The 14,121-nt window shown below is 33.8% G+C and overlaps 1 protein-coding gene across 5 annotated transcripts in view; it reads right to left on the bottom strand.

The window, feature by feature from the left end:
- LOC138694236 (uncharacterized) overlaps positions 1 to 14,121 on the bottom strand; it is a 120,602-nt gene that overhangs the window by 14,875 nt on the left and 91,606 nt on the right. For 4 of the 5 annotated variants that reach the window (XR_011330878.1, XM_069817777.1, XM_069817785.1 and 1 more), the window contains one exon: positions 4,429 to 4,564. The exons of the other annotated variant lie outside the window; for it this stretch is intronic. The gene's annotated coding sequence lies outside the window, so the exon portion shown is untranslated. The remainder of the gene's footprint in view (positions 1 to 4,428; positions 4,565 to 14,121) is intronic. 5 annotated transcript variants of the gene reach the window in all.

A 14,121-nucleotide genomic window follows, 5' to 3' on the forward strand; every position in this document is an offset into this window, starting at 1 on the left:
GTTATAAGTAAACACATACATAGAAGTAACAGTTACATTTTTAAGAGTTATTGGTTTATGATGGTCGTTTTTAAAAAAAGAACCGTAAATGGAAAGCATTTGAGAAAGATTTGCAGACTGTGCTGGAAATGCAGGTATGAAATGCCAACTGAGAAATTATACAATCTTTGGATTATTATTATTATTATTATTATTATTATTATTATTATTATTATTATTATTATTATTATTATTATTATTATTATTTTTTTTTTTTTTTTTTCTGGTCGTGGGAGTGGAACGAAGTTAACAGCATTTTTCATTCGAAAAGGAGTAGGAAAACTGATGTCTCAGTAAAGACACCCTTCACCTCACAACAAAAACTTAAATTTTTCTTGCAAAATTTTAATGAAGTGAAATGGGGTTTTAAAATATGTTATTTTGAAAAAAATATCAAACGAACTATATAGAGGCACGTTTGTGATTATACATACAGGTGAGTGGGGGAAACTACAATGTCGTTGTTATACAAAATAATAGAGTGGATATAGGGGGAAGATGCCTGACTTTTTCTTTGATTGAAAATTCAAGATACTATTAATTTAGGGTGCTATGCATAGACATCTCGTTAGCCCGCGCTACGAGCGTGCTAAACTAGCCCTGGCTATCGAGTGATTAGGGCCTACTTGTATAGGATTCATATCTTATCATATCACTAACACTGGTTTATGAATACGAAAAACGTTAGTTCGCTGATCATCCACCGGAAGCCCGCGCTAAGAATGTCTATGAATATGGCCCTAAGTTTTGAATTTCATATAGAAATATCAATGTCTGTAAGGTATTTTGAAACTATATTTTTGGTACGAAACAGAAAACATTAATTTTGTTACCTTATTTATAGATACACGTTTTCTTCTTGCCTGCACTGTAGGCATCTTTTCCCGATAGTCGGGTAAGATGGCAAATTCAGTTAACACATTTACTGATATATATATATATATATATATCAATAAATGTGTAAATATATACATATATATTTTACCTGAACTTGGTTTGATATATGTATATAACAAAATTGACTTAATCTAAAGTTCATGGGCACTTTTTAGCAACACAGTCATTGCACGTATTTTATTGCCGTATGCAAGACTCGTGAAATCACTTCTTGCACACAGTGAATTCAATCCAGCACATTTTTTGTCATCATTCTATTAAAGGCAGTGTTTAAGGGTACAGTAAGGAATCCCGTATGCTTGCGATACTATAAAACAGTTCATGTCCCCTGTTACAACATGTTCCATCGCAAGTTGAAGACTGTCCTCAATCCAATTCTATCAGAGGATCTTACTTAATGTTTACACATTCCCTGCAATAAAACAGAAAATAAAGCTCTTGCAACAAGTTGTCATCTTACCCCGGAAAAAATGATCTTCCCCAAGTATCGGGATAAGATGCCTAGTGCTGTGACGCAACCTGAGATGGTGGAACATGGTCGTTGGTTGTTAACAATACAAACTTTAGAGCCTTTACTACAATATCCATTACAAAGATTTGACAGTTATTACGAATTCAAGGATGTATTAAAATTTTAACATACTTTTGCAATTATTTTGTAGCAGAAAAAGAGTTGTTTTCTTGCTTTTCTTCTTCTCACAACAAGAACACGTGGCAAAATGAGTTAGCTTTCATTCTACAGACATTCAACTGTCTCAGTGATCATGAAGACATGGGCGTGGCGTTCTCGTTTGGAAAAATATGAAACTATAAAGAAATAAGCATCTTCCCCAACAGTCAGCTCCCCCCCCCCCCCCCCGATTCATTCTACTAGAATCTGAGAAGAAACAGAAAATTATTAGGCTTTTAGAATTGAAATCTTCAATATTGGGTGATCTTAAACTTGAAGAATTTGTCCGCAAGAGAGTGGAGAATTGCCGCAAGTACAGGAATTGTTAACTAAAAGCTGCTGTGGAATGTGGTTCTGAACTTTCCATTCTTCATTGTGATGATAATGCGGTAGAGAAAAATAATAGGATGGTGTTAATGTACCTACAGTATATTGCAGGTTATGTTGTCAAATGTGTAAGTGTTACACTAAGTACGTGAGCTGTATGCATATTTTATACAGTGCGTTCATAGCTCAGCCGGACCGTTCCGCAGTCTTGGACGGGGTGAAGATTAGCGCCTGCCGCCAGAGTAGCTCTAGCTACCGCCGATGCTCCACAGAATGGTCCGGCCGAGCTACGAACGCACTGTACAATGATCAGCCATTAGAATATTGTGGTGATAGAATGCAAGTAGATAACTATTTAAGAATAATAAATAGAGAAGAACTGATGTGGCCGACACAATTCATAACCAATGTAACTGCATTTGCGTAAGTGTTGCGGCGTTTAACCAAAAATTTGTTAAATGACCATTAAACTAATAATTAACCATAATCATAATAATGTTAGGCTACTTCTGTTCACTACTGTGCATAAAGGAGGCCTGTCACGTTAATTAGGTAAATTATTACAGTAAAACCTTGCTAAAACGTACCCTCTATAAAAAGGAAACTTGCACAAACGAAAAATAAATTTGGGAACGGAATGATTTCCTACGTAAAATAATACTTTAAAACGGAAAACTGCCTAACGCGAAAACAGAAATATTTGGGCATCATTTAGATAAAAAAAAAACCTGACTAAAACGCATAATTTTAAACGTAACTGTTGCTAAATTCTATCAAACCATTTTTAATTTTGTGATAATACTGTACGAAGCATGACATAATTTTTTGTGTGACTATACATGCAATGATCTGGAAGAGTTTTGTTATTCTTTGTAAGGCGTTGGGGGTGAAGCTTCTCTAGCCATGTCACTATTCTATGCTTATTGTCAAGGACCCGGACAGGTTACTAACCTCCTGTACCGTTACTTCTTCCAACCCTCTTGCATTTTCGTTCATTTATTCCCAGTTTTGTGCTAACAAGCTAGTACAGTGTTAAAGGACAGTGCGAGTAGAATAAAACTGTGAATGATTCTAGCGTAGTGTCAGTTTAGTTTCACATTTCCGTTTATTTATTCTGAGTTTTGTGTTAATACGCCAATACAGTGTTAAATAACAGTGCGAATAAAGTAAAACTTTATGATTTAATAAAAAAAAAGTCTAGATGGCCAGTTCTATCATGGAAGAGTGGCTTCATAATTTTAATGGAGCAATGAAACATAAAGGTCGTAAGGTCATACTGTTTTTAGACAATGCTACCTACCATTCAAAGATTGATTTGTCTAACGTGAAGTTAATCTATTTTCCATCAAACACAACTTCAGCTACACAACCGATGGGTCAGAGCGCAATTTACACTCTGAATTGATGCAGGACGCGAAGGAAATCCTACGTTTCCTTAATAAAAAAAAAGTTGCGGCAATGCAGTTTAAAAGAAACTAGGGCGCAAAGAGAGAGAGCCTACAATTACGTAAGTTAATAATTATGAAAATAAAATTCATTTTCCATGTACTGTAGTAACTTTTATTTCAAATTATTTCTTCATTGTGTTCTTCCTACAGTGAGCATATTGCAATAGTCTAAACCTATTCTTAGTTTTGCCAAAACTCAACTCTTTGTAAAACGAAAACTGTGAAAACGGAAAAAAAAATCTGGAACGATCGCGTTTCGTATTTTCAAGAAGACCAGTAAACCGGAAGTATCGGTATGCTGAAGTGATTCTCTCTCTCTCTCTCTCTCTCTAACAGGTTGTAAATTAAGCTGGAACTCCCTGTGCCATTGGCAGCTGGTACCGAGAATTCCAGCCCTCGCAAAGAAGAATAAGGAACTTAAAGGAAGAATTATGTAGAAAAGAAGATTAAGACATTGCAACAGTGTAAACGGCGAGTGGTGAAATGAGTGATTTGTGATTTGAAATATCCTCTCTGAAACAGAAAATCTTGTTTGGATACGAGTTTTGTGATATATTAGGTTCCATTTCAAATTTCAACGACTTCTAAATCTCTTCTCAAGAGACAGATATCAAAGGTTAATGAGTAGAAGCAAAGGAATCAGTGTCATGAAAATTTTAAAGTGTTTACCATAACAATTAATATTTTACCCACTGTAATAGCTACAGATGATACAAGTAAGGGAATTCGTTCTGGTTTTATATTAATTGGTTTTGTGTTAATCGTTGTCAGTGTTACCACATGTAGGGTAAAATCCCTATTGTAGGGATATTTTAATCCTGGTAAGGATTGAGGGAATGTTTTTCTAAAACTGGCCAAATTGTAAGGATTTTCTTATCCTTTTGTTTATTCATAACAATCGCCATAAATTTTAATTAATTTAAATTTTATAGTTCCAAGAATATGAAATACAATTCGACCTGTAGGGTAAAGGTGCCTAATGCCGTGATAAAATTTCAATTGACTGCCATGGAGTTGTGGTCTCTGACTTTTAAGTTTTTTAAATACCTGACAGATCCCAGGAGGTGTCTTCTTTTCAATTCTGTTGACTATCCGCTGTTGGAATGGAAGCAGTCGACTGCAGAAGCTTTTGTTCAGTGAAAGGTGGTTGACCAGTAAGTTTTTCTTTCTCTTGTGACCGCTCCTGAAGAAACATTTTATATTTGAGATAAGAATTAATATAGCATTATAAAAATGATATATTACTGTAGATTATATTCAGCTGAATCAATGTGTATGATTATTTAAACATTATGAGACAATAACAATGCTACAGGACCTTCCCATTTTCGGATTTATATTCATATTTCTCCTTCCTGTCTCACTCGACCAGTGATGCCAACGCTAAATTGTGAAAATTAATGTCTATTAAAGAAAATAGTTCGTGGATATAATAATAGAAATAAGTTATAGAAAACATCAATTATAATTATAATAAAATAATAGGACATATATTTAACATAATTACTGTTGTTGTTAGGAATATAAATGAGAAATAATTGTGTTATGATTAAATTTATTCAAATTTAATTTTGTATTGAATTTAACTTTCAGTTTATTTTGTTTATAATATATTAATATGTAATATGTATTCCTGTAGGTACACAAGTATTGTCTATGAAATTTGTCACTTAGGCCCTTCTTCTATGTTGTAATTTCTTGCTTAATCCATATTAAAACAATATGCCATGACTTTAATGTGTTTTTCCAAATACACGTTTGTTTTCTAAGCAATTAATAAGGATTATTTTAGTACCACGGAATTAGGATATCACTCACGGAATTTGGATCTCTGTCACGGATTTAGGAGCCACTGTGTAACAATGAAGAATCATATATTATATATCAAACTTGTGAAACTGTTAACACTGAATGTTGTAAAAACTGTAGCTAAAGGTCCAAATAACGTCATTTGGGTGTTATTTGAAATATTTTAGTACAATTTTGGCATAAATATAGACTTTATTAAATATGTCACGGAATTAGGCAACCTTACACTACCTACTTACACAAAGCATCTATGATAACGTTAACCACAGTCACATATCAACACATGCTCTCTAATACATCAGAAAGGGAATTCCCATTCTTTTCTATTAGAGATTGTGTAATGAAGTGCATGCGATTAAAGTAATTTCTCTAGTAGTGGTATATTTACTGTTTTCCATTGACTATTGCACTTTTACTACGTCATACTACTTTCGACCAGTGAAACGGTACGAAAGGACGTCTTTCAACCAATCATGGCTGCTTATCGCACAATTTTATCGTGTCCCTAGCATTTGTTTAATTTTATCGCTTCCCTAGCATTTGTTTATTTTTATCACTACTCTAGCATTTGTTTCTTCGTTTGCCAACATTTCAACCTGCACTGGTCTGGACGTCAAAAAAAAAAAAAACACACACACACACAGAAAATTACAAACCACTCCAGTCGATGCACAGCAGTTTCAAATATGACTCGCATTGGCATTCAAGAACAAGAATTAATGAAGATAGCTATGCATCTTCCCTGAAATCCTATTTACAAATAAATGAAGAGCACCATTCGGAAATCCTGATTAAGTTGAGGAATACACCATGTACAACGAGTTCCACTTCTTTTACGCACACGTCCAATATAACATCAACTGAACCACCAACCACTAAAACATTCAAATTTAAAAATTGTACTTTCAATAATTGTTCCTTTTAAAAGTATTGATGTTTATTTTTTGTCATCGTTAATTAAAACTTTTCTTGTTTATTTCATCATCCCTAATTAAAACTATTCTAACACTTGTTTATATTATTTAGGTTATGTTATAGCTTCTGCTATATGATATTATGGATAGTCACGTATCAGAGATTGTTTAATACTAAGATTTATTGAAAATCATCTGTCAAGTGGCGTTGATTACTGGGATCCGGATGATTGAAGTGGAATGCAACTGTTCTAATAAAAATGAAATTGAATCAATAAAGTCTTCTTGACTAGTAACCGTCTACAGAGTTCAATGAAGATTCCATAGTTCCTTAGTTGGCACAACTGATAACAAGAAAACAGCTAATCATAACACACTACTGCCATCTAGCGTAATATATGTAATGTTGAGATGGTACAATAATACATTTGAAGACACTTGTATTTTCGTAAGTTAATTAATATTTTATTGTATTGGAGCACTTCGTTATTTCTAATCTTTATATAATCTTTCTTCTAATCGTATAATAGTCAGTTAAATCCCACTCCAGTTTCGATTTTCTCTAGATAAATCAAAACCTCTAGTGAGGTTATTCTTGATAAACCGTGGGCTAAACTAGCCCTGAGTTACTTTCCTTCGCACTCTGCTTATACACCTTGCATATACGAATCTGTAATAGGTTACGTTTGGTTAGTTTAGGCTTTTATTACACCTCACATGTAGCCTACGATCAACTGCATCTCCACAGAAAATTTCTTACAGATTCAGGGATTTTCACTTCCGAAATCACCAGAACTACCTTAACGCTAGCTTCACAAAAAAGTCTGAACTTCGGTATGTTTTTAATGTAGTTGAACATATCGTAGTTCTGATTTAATCGGAGCACTCTTCCACATAGCTAAATTATTGTGAAAGATACTTTAAAGATATTGTTGAAGAGATCCAGTTGGATCTATGGCGAATCTTCAGTACTCAATGTAAAACATATTGCATTATTATTTATTAGTTTAAAAAATTATTTACAATTGCTTATATTACATAAAATAATATTTGTGCTTTTTTTTTTTGCGTGAAGTAGAGATATTTTACACGGCCAGTAGTGATTTTTTGATACAGCGACCTGACAACACTGATTGTTGTAGAAATAAAATTAACAGCTCCTAGAATTGAGAAGACACCAGCTAAGTGTAATGAAAAGATTGCTAGAGGTCATACAACTTTGTTAGAGAAAAATTTGATAGGCCTACATTCTCGAACTCTATACAAATGATACAGTAATGTAAATGAAGTTGATTCTACAAATAAATCAGATATTCGAATGCTCAGCATAATATAAATAAATATATTGATATAACGTACAATGCAATGAACCTTTGGGTTCCTTAGAAGCCATTTGTAAGCAAGTATATAACGTACAATATTCTGTTTTCTCTATGTGTATGTTGTAGCCTACAGTTCATTCTTTAGAAATCATCCAGTTTCTTTTTAAAAATACAACAATGGATTGAACCAAGATCCGACAGTTTAGTAATATTCATAAAAGTACTTTACATCATTTCGTGGTGCAAAACATGGATTACTGAAGCTGAACATTTGTTTGTTTCCTTTGAATAGTTCAATTTTGATTGCTACTCCCTTACCATCAAAAGTAGGACAAATTAATAAAATCTTTAAAAGTAAAGAGATTTATGTTGCATAAAACTACAATAAGTGTGTCTGACGGCGTATTACAAAGGAGGATCAGAAAGTAACTCACAACAATCCCAAATCTCTCCGCTGTGCATATAAATGGAAGGTATGTCACTGTTGATAGTGATTCGTCCGTCGGACGGAGATGTTAAGACTGGCGGTCCCCTTGGTGCTATTCGACAGGAGTAGGCTACATGTCGGCACCGGGTTTCCCCTTCTCCCTTCCTTACCTTCATCATCCTCATCCATTCCCTACACTACACTTACACGAACACTTAACATACACTCACCCTAGTACACGACATAACTCTTCACAGATACACATCATGCATAACGTGGCCCGCCGAAGTGGTGTGCAATTTGAAATGGGTCATAGCCCTGCCATCTATCCGCATATGCGGAACTCGAATCACGTAAAGTGAAGTGGGTAGGCATTGGACACACACACACACACATTTTTTTTTACAGAATACTATATTGGTTAGGATGTTTAGAGTTGGCACATAGCTAGTTTCAATCTTGCGCTACAGACAGCAATTGCTCGATCAAGTATCACCCTGGAGGAACGAGAGGTAACTACTGAGTAAAGATGATGCGTGTGCTAGCATCGTCTACTTGTGAAGAGCAGCAAGGTGTAGTCCGTTTTTTGTGGACAAAACGAAAAAGTCCTAGTGAAATCCATAGCGAAATGTTGGAGGTGTATGATTCTGGACCATAGCAACATCTCCAGGTGGTGCAGGTTCTTCAAAGAGAGCCGCCGACAAAGCACGTTCCGTTTGACCAGTGACCGCTGCAACACCACTCAATGTCAGAAGCATTGAGGCGGTAATCACTCGACCTACAGTCCTGACCTCGCACCGTCTGACTTTCATCTCTTCGGACCAATGAAGAAATTCCTAGGAGGCCAACGCTTCGGTTCGGACGAAGAAGTGAAATCAGTCGTGCGCAGGTGGTTATACGCCCAGAAAACGGAGTTTTATGAACAAGGTGTACTGAATCTGATGTCACAAGGGAAGAAATATGTCGAAAAATATGTAAAATCTGTAGCTTTCTTGTACATTATTTCGTTTTGCTTACCTATTAAACACGTTGCTAAAAGTAGTTGTGCGTCACTTTTCGATTCTCCCTCGTATTTATGCTGGGCTTGGTTGTATCAAGATGGAGGTGTGTGCACTGGTTCTGGCTTCAGCTCTCTAAAATTGTGTAGTACACGTGGGCTACTCTGTTCTATTCTGTACTGTTTGGTGGTTGTTGTATGAAATACGAATCAAATTATATACGGAATTAACACCGTTATGGTGAAGATTAATTTTTTGGTCCTACAGAATATATCTATTATGGTAACAATGGTTATTAGAAGAGAAAAATTCTCTCCGACGCCGGAGATCGAACACGGGTCCTTTGTTCTACGTACCAAGCGCTCTAACCACTAGAGGAGAGGAATTCGATCCGGCGTTGTGGATTGAACTTCGTCGTAGCTCAGTGGTTAGAGTGCTTAGAACATAGAACGAAGGACCCGGGTTCGATCCCCGGCGTCGGAGCGAATTTTTCTCTTCTAATAACCATTGTTACCGTTACGGTAGTGAAGTTACAAAGGTAATTCGGCAGTGAGAAGTAATATAAATTCATTTACGTTGAAGAGCTCAGAAGTGTAACGGAATATGATAACCTTCTCTGCTCATTTGTTTGCAGCTATATTTACAGCGTTTTGTCTAGGATTATTATTATTATTATTATTATTATTATTATTATTATTATTATTATTAATCTATTGTCATTATTATTATTATTATTATTATTATTATTATTATTATTATTATTATTATTATTGATTGTGGTTTAGTCAACTATCCTAAGACAGATCTGAATCTCATAAATGATATCAACAAGACACCACTTATGAGGCAACTAGGCCAGGAGATAATGGGGTAGGCTGGACAGCTTCTTTCCCCCTCTATTGCATACATCACCGATTAGCTACATATTACACTAATCAGACTTCAGATGCATACAAACAATTATTGTTCTTCCCCTGATACATATCGTCAAATGAGATGTACTGCCTGATAATAGATTTAAGTATCAGCCAGAAAATCAGTCAGAGGATACTTTAATTATTATTATTATTATTATTATTATTATTATTATTATTATTATTATTATTATTATTGGAGTTCAAGTAATTTTGGAAATAAAAGTCGTAGAACTTGAAGGGGATTTTTAAGACTATTTCGTTTATATGACGTCATTCCATTTTCGACTAATGAAGTGTAATGAAACTTTGAATTGCAACCAATCAGAGTCATACATCGCGATAATTTTTGCAGCTCGATTTATCACTATCAATTTATCGCATGGTCATTCTTTTGTTTTATCAGTGTTGACAACTGTTTCCCCGTAAATCGATGGGCATGAATCCATTGTAGGTACTAAATAAAGTGCGAAATCCTATTTCCACATTTAGCCTACATCTTCATCCTCTAATTCCTTGTTCATTATATCTAGAGAAAATGACACTCCTTCATAACAATTGTTAATTTAATTAATGTATTAATCAGGTTATTTGTAATTATATTATAAAATGTTTAAATTAAATTGTTTCAGCAGATAATGAGAATGTATTTTTGTTATAATACCAAGAGAAAAGCGCAGTACATGTATTGTTGAACCTATATTTCGCTTTTCTCAATTGGGATTACTGAATAACATCCAATTTCTTTATTACAGTAATCGATATTCATCTATTTCAACTTCACAATGTCTGAATAGGTTAAGTATTCATAAATATACAATAACTGAAGCGTTGGGCCAAATAACGGTCTATGTTACAATTTTTCAGAATCGAATTTTTAATGGAACAATGTTCTAAGCTTATAGCCTATAGTCTTACACAGCTATCACAAAAATTGTTTTTCAATATCTGTATCAGAGGCGCTTCTACAAGGGTTACAACCAAGAATTTCTTGGTTGAAACAAAGGCCTATGTTACTAGTTACTTCTAGCGTATCCAGGAAAGTTTTCTACATCGTATCGGGAGTTATTGCAAAGGAGTTTGTTCTCTTTGCGACCTACTGGGTACTTGAATTCTGTGTATCAGGTTTCGGTTGACCTATTATGTAAAATGAACGACTGCAAGACAGTGATGATTTCTACGGTAGGCATTGATGGCTAAATAAATCTACAAAAAAATTATCCAAATTAATATTAATGAGCGGAAAGATGTGTCACGAAAGTCGCTGAGGGATAGTGGTCTTGAGGATACAACAAGGAACACGAAGTCGCAAGTTAGTGCGAAAGATCCCCCAAGTAATGTAAGTTCATATCTGTTATTTTTGGAGTATTTTATTAATTCTATTTTAATTTACACTTTACCTAGTGTTAGTTGGTCTTGTGTTTTTCCACTATAGTTTATCTTAGAATTTTATCAAGATATTTCGTTTCAGGAACAGATTTGTGAAAATTCTTGTAAGAAAATGTGCACGCAGCTTCCTCTTGATGTCAGAAAGGAGTTGTTTAAAATGTATTACTCTCTTACAGTCAGCATTTAAAAACTGCGATTTTTATTGTCTTCATTATTAATAAAATATATACTTAATAGATAAGCCAACTGTTGGAATGGATACTGAATATTCGGCACAGGGCTTCAAATGCCAACCCCCAACAATTTCTCAACTGTAATATTTAATTCTCTTTATTAATTTATTATTGTTACAACTTTCATTAATTTAATGGTGTCTCTATATCTCAATACCGCAGTTATTTTGTAATAATAGTGTTATTATTTGATCAATAGTGTATGTTTATTCATAATAAGACACTGAGTTGTAACTTTGTTAATTCATATTAATATATAGCATTTAAAAATAAATCTCATAATCATTTTGTTCATAATTTAATCTTTTTATTGATTTTATATATTTCATAATTTTCTGATTGGAAACTGTTTACTGTCTGCATTCCTCAATAGGATTTCTGTAGAGTTAAAAGTGTTACAAACTTCTATGATGTGTAATATGAACACAGTCTAGTATATACAGTCACGAAGTTCAATACGTAATAAATATGCATCCATAGATAGTTGCTAACCACTAGGATCGCAACTATCGTCTCATTACAGACAATGCGAAATAGTACCTGCACAGTCTATTGTTCCTAGCACCCTCAAAACTCAAACTTCGTGACTGTATATACTAGACTGTGATATGACCTTCAATAACAAGGCTGGGCACATTACATGATTCTGAGAAATGAGCGCTGTGTGCTTTAAAGAGCGGTTCTTTCGAGCGCTGTGACGTATGCATACGGTACGTCATTCAGTGTCGGTGTAGTGGTGACTCTGCAGTATGATGGCGAACTTTGAAGACGCAGCTTCCGCTCATACATTAAAGCGGCCCGCTACTCCCAATGCTTTTAATATATGATGGGAGGAGGAGTTGTTTTTCGTAGAGAGCAGTGGAACAGCAAAGTGTTTAATTTGTCATTAAAACACTCCGACTGATTAAGAAGTTCAATATCCAACGGCATTATTCTTTACAACATGCTACTGAATATGACAAATATGTTGGTAATGAACGCCATAAATTAATACACCAACTTAATGAAAATGTTTCTCAGGTACATTATATTACAGTATCTATTTGATATTTATATTTCATTATAAGTTGTTATGCATTTAGTAATATATAATTATAAATTATGCAAGTATTATGTTATATAATAGTAGAATATATTATAGTTTATATCATATCATATATCATACCATACCATACATCATGTCATATCATATATAATATCATATTATATTATAAATATAATATCATATATATTATATTATATTATATTATATTATATTATATTATATTATATTATATTATATTATATTATATTATATTATTCGTATGAATTCTATACGAACTTTCCCCGGAAGAAATTTCCAAGGCTTCACAGGCCAAGTATGTTTGGATCCACTTACACATGCGAGCAGTTTTCTTCTGTCTTGAAAATGTGTCAAACCCGCCTGAGAAGCTGTATGTCAGGCAGAAACCTAATTATATTTTGAGACTGAACATTGCTCATTCATTTGTTCCGAACATTGAATGGCCTGTGCAAAAGAAACGACGTCATAAATCTCGGAAAACAACCACGTAGTTATTTGGTTATTGAGCTTCAAATGTTTTTGTTCAATAGAATTTATTTATTTAAGATTGACAGAAGTACGATTTTATTACAATAGTTCATTCATGTAAAAGAAAAGTGTAAAAGAGTGTTTATTATTAATTTCCTTCTTTTGTTTCTGATTGCAATCCTTTGTTACATATGTATATTATTAATACACTACCAGCATGTCTGATTGTAATCCTTTGTTACATATGTTCATATTATGAATACCCTACCATTAAGTCTGATTGTAATCCTTCATGTTTATATTATTAATAACATACCATTATGTAATGTTAAAGCACTGTGCGTAATGGTTGTGTAAATAAGCCTAATGATTTGTGTGTGTGCATACAGCGAAGTTTATTCCATTAAATTAATAAGAGTGTTATAAAGTCTGTAATGTACAATGGATTGATGTAATATCCTTATAAACTATTATGTACTGACAAACTGAATGAATAGAACAACCACAGTTTAATATATACAGTCGCGCAACTTCAACACTTTTTTTTGCCAACATTCACGACACTAGCGCTCAAGCGGCAGGCAAGGCACTGGTCATAGGGTTGATACAGCCAGCACGTGCTTTAAAGGTATGTGAGATGTTATAATAACGTTTTAATCATGCGTCGGAATAAAGGAAATGTGTGCAATGACGAAAATTGCAGTGAGAACAAGTTTAAATCTCCGAATTTGTCGTTCTTCAGATTCCCTAAAGACCAAGAGAAAATCATAACTCAGTCATAACCTATAATCCACGCTGTAGGTAGGTAGCCCAAGAGGACTAATAATAGCCTATATATATATAGGCCTCTTGAGGTAGCCTACATATTGTGTTCTATAAAACATTTATTATAGTTATCAGTTACCTATTTGTATGTCAGGAAGGAGAGTTTAAATAAAAACAAAGTAAATACCTGTTACAGTATATTGTTTTGCAGAGATCATGTGTAAATGTGTAACCATTCCGATTTTGGATAATGTATCTACAGTTTTTAATGCAAGTAATTCCATAATTTTGTATTCGTGTTTTTTCTTTATATTTTTAAAAAGTTGAATGTTATATTGCATTCAAGTAGGAATTATGGTATTAATTTTTCAAGAATTCATGGCGTATTATAATCCTTTTGCAAAATATTCACTTCTTGAATAAATCCAGACTGTGTCG

The sequence above is a fragment of the Periplaneta americana genome, chromosome 2 (genome assembly GCF_040183065.1).
Source record: "Periplaneta americana isolate PAMFEO1 chromosome 2, P.americana_PAMFEO1_priV1, whole genome shotgun sequence".
NCBI classification, from domain to species: domain Eukaryota; kingdom Metazoa; phylum Arthropoda; class Insecta; order Blattodea; family Blattidae; genus Periplaneta; species Periplaneta americana.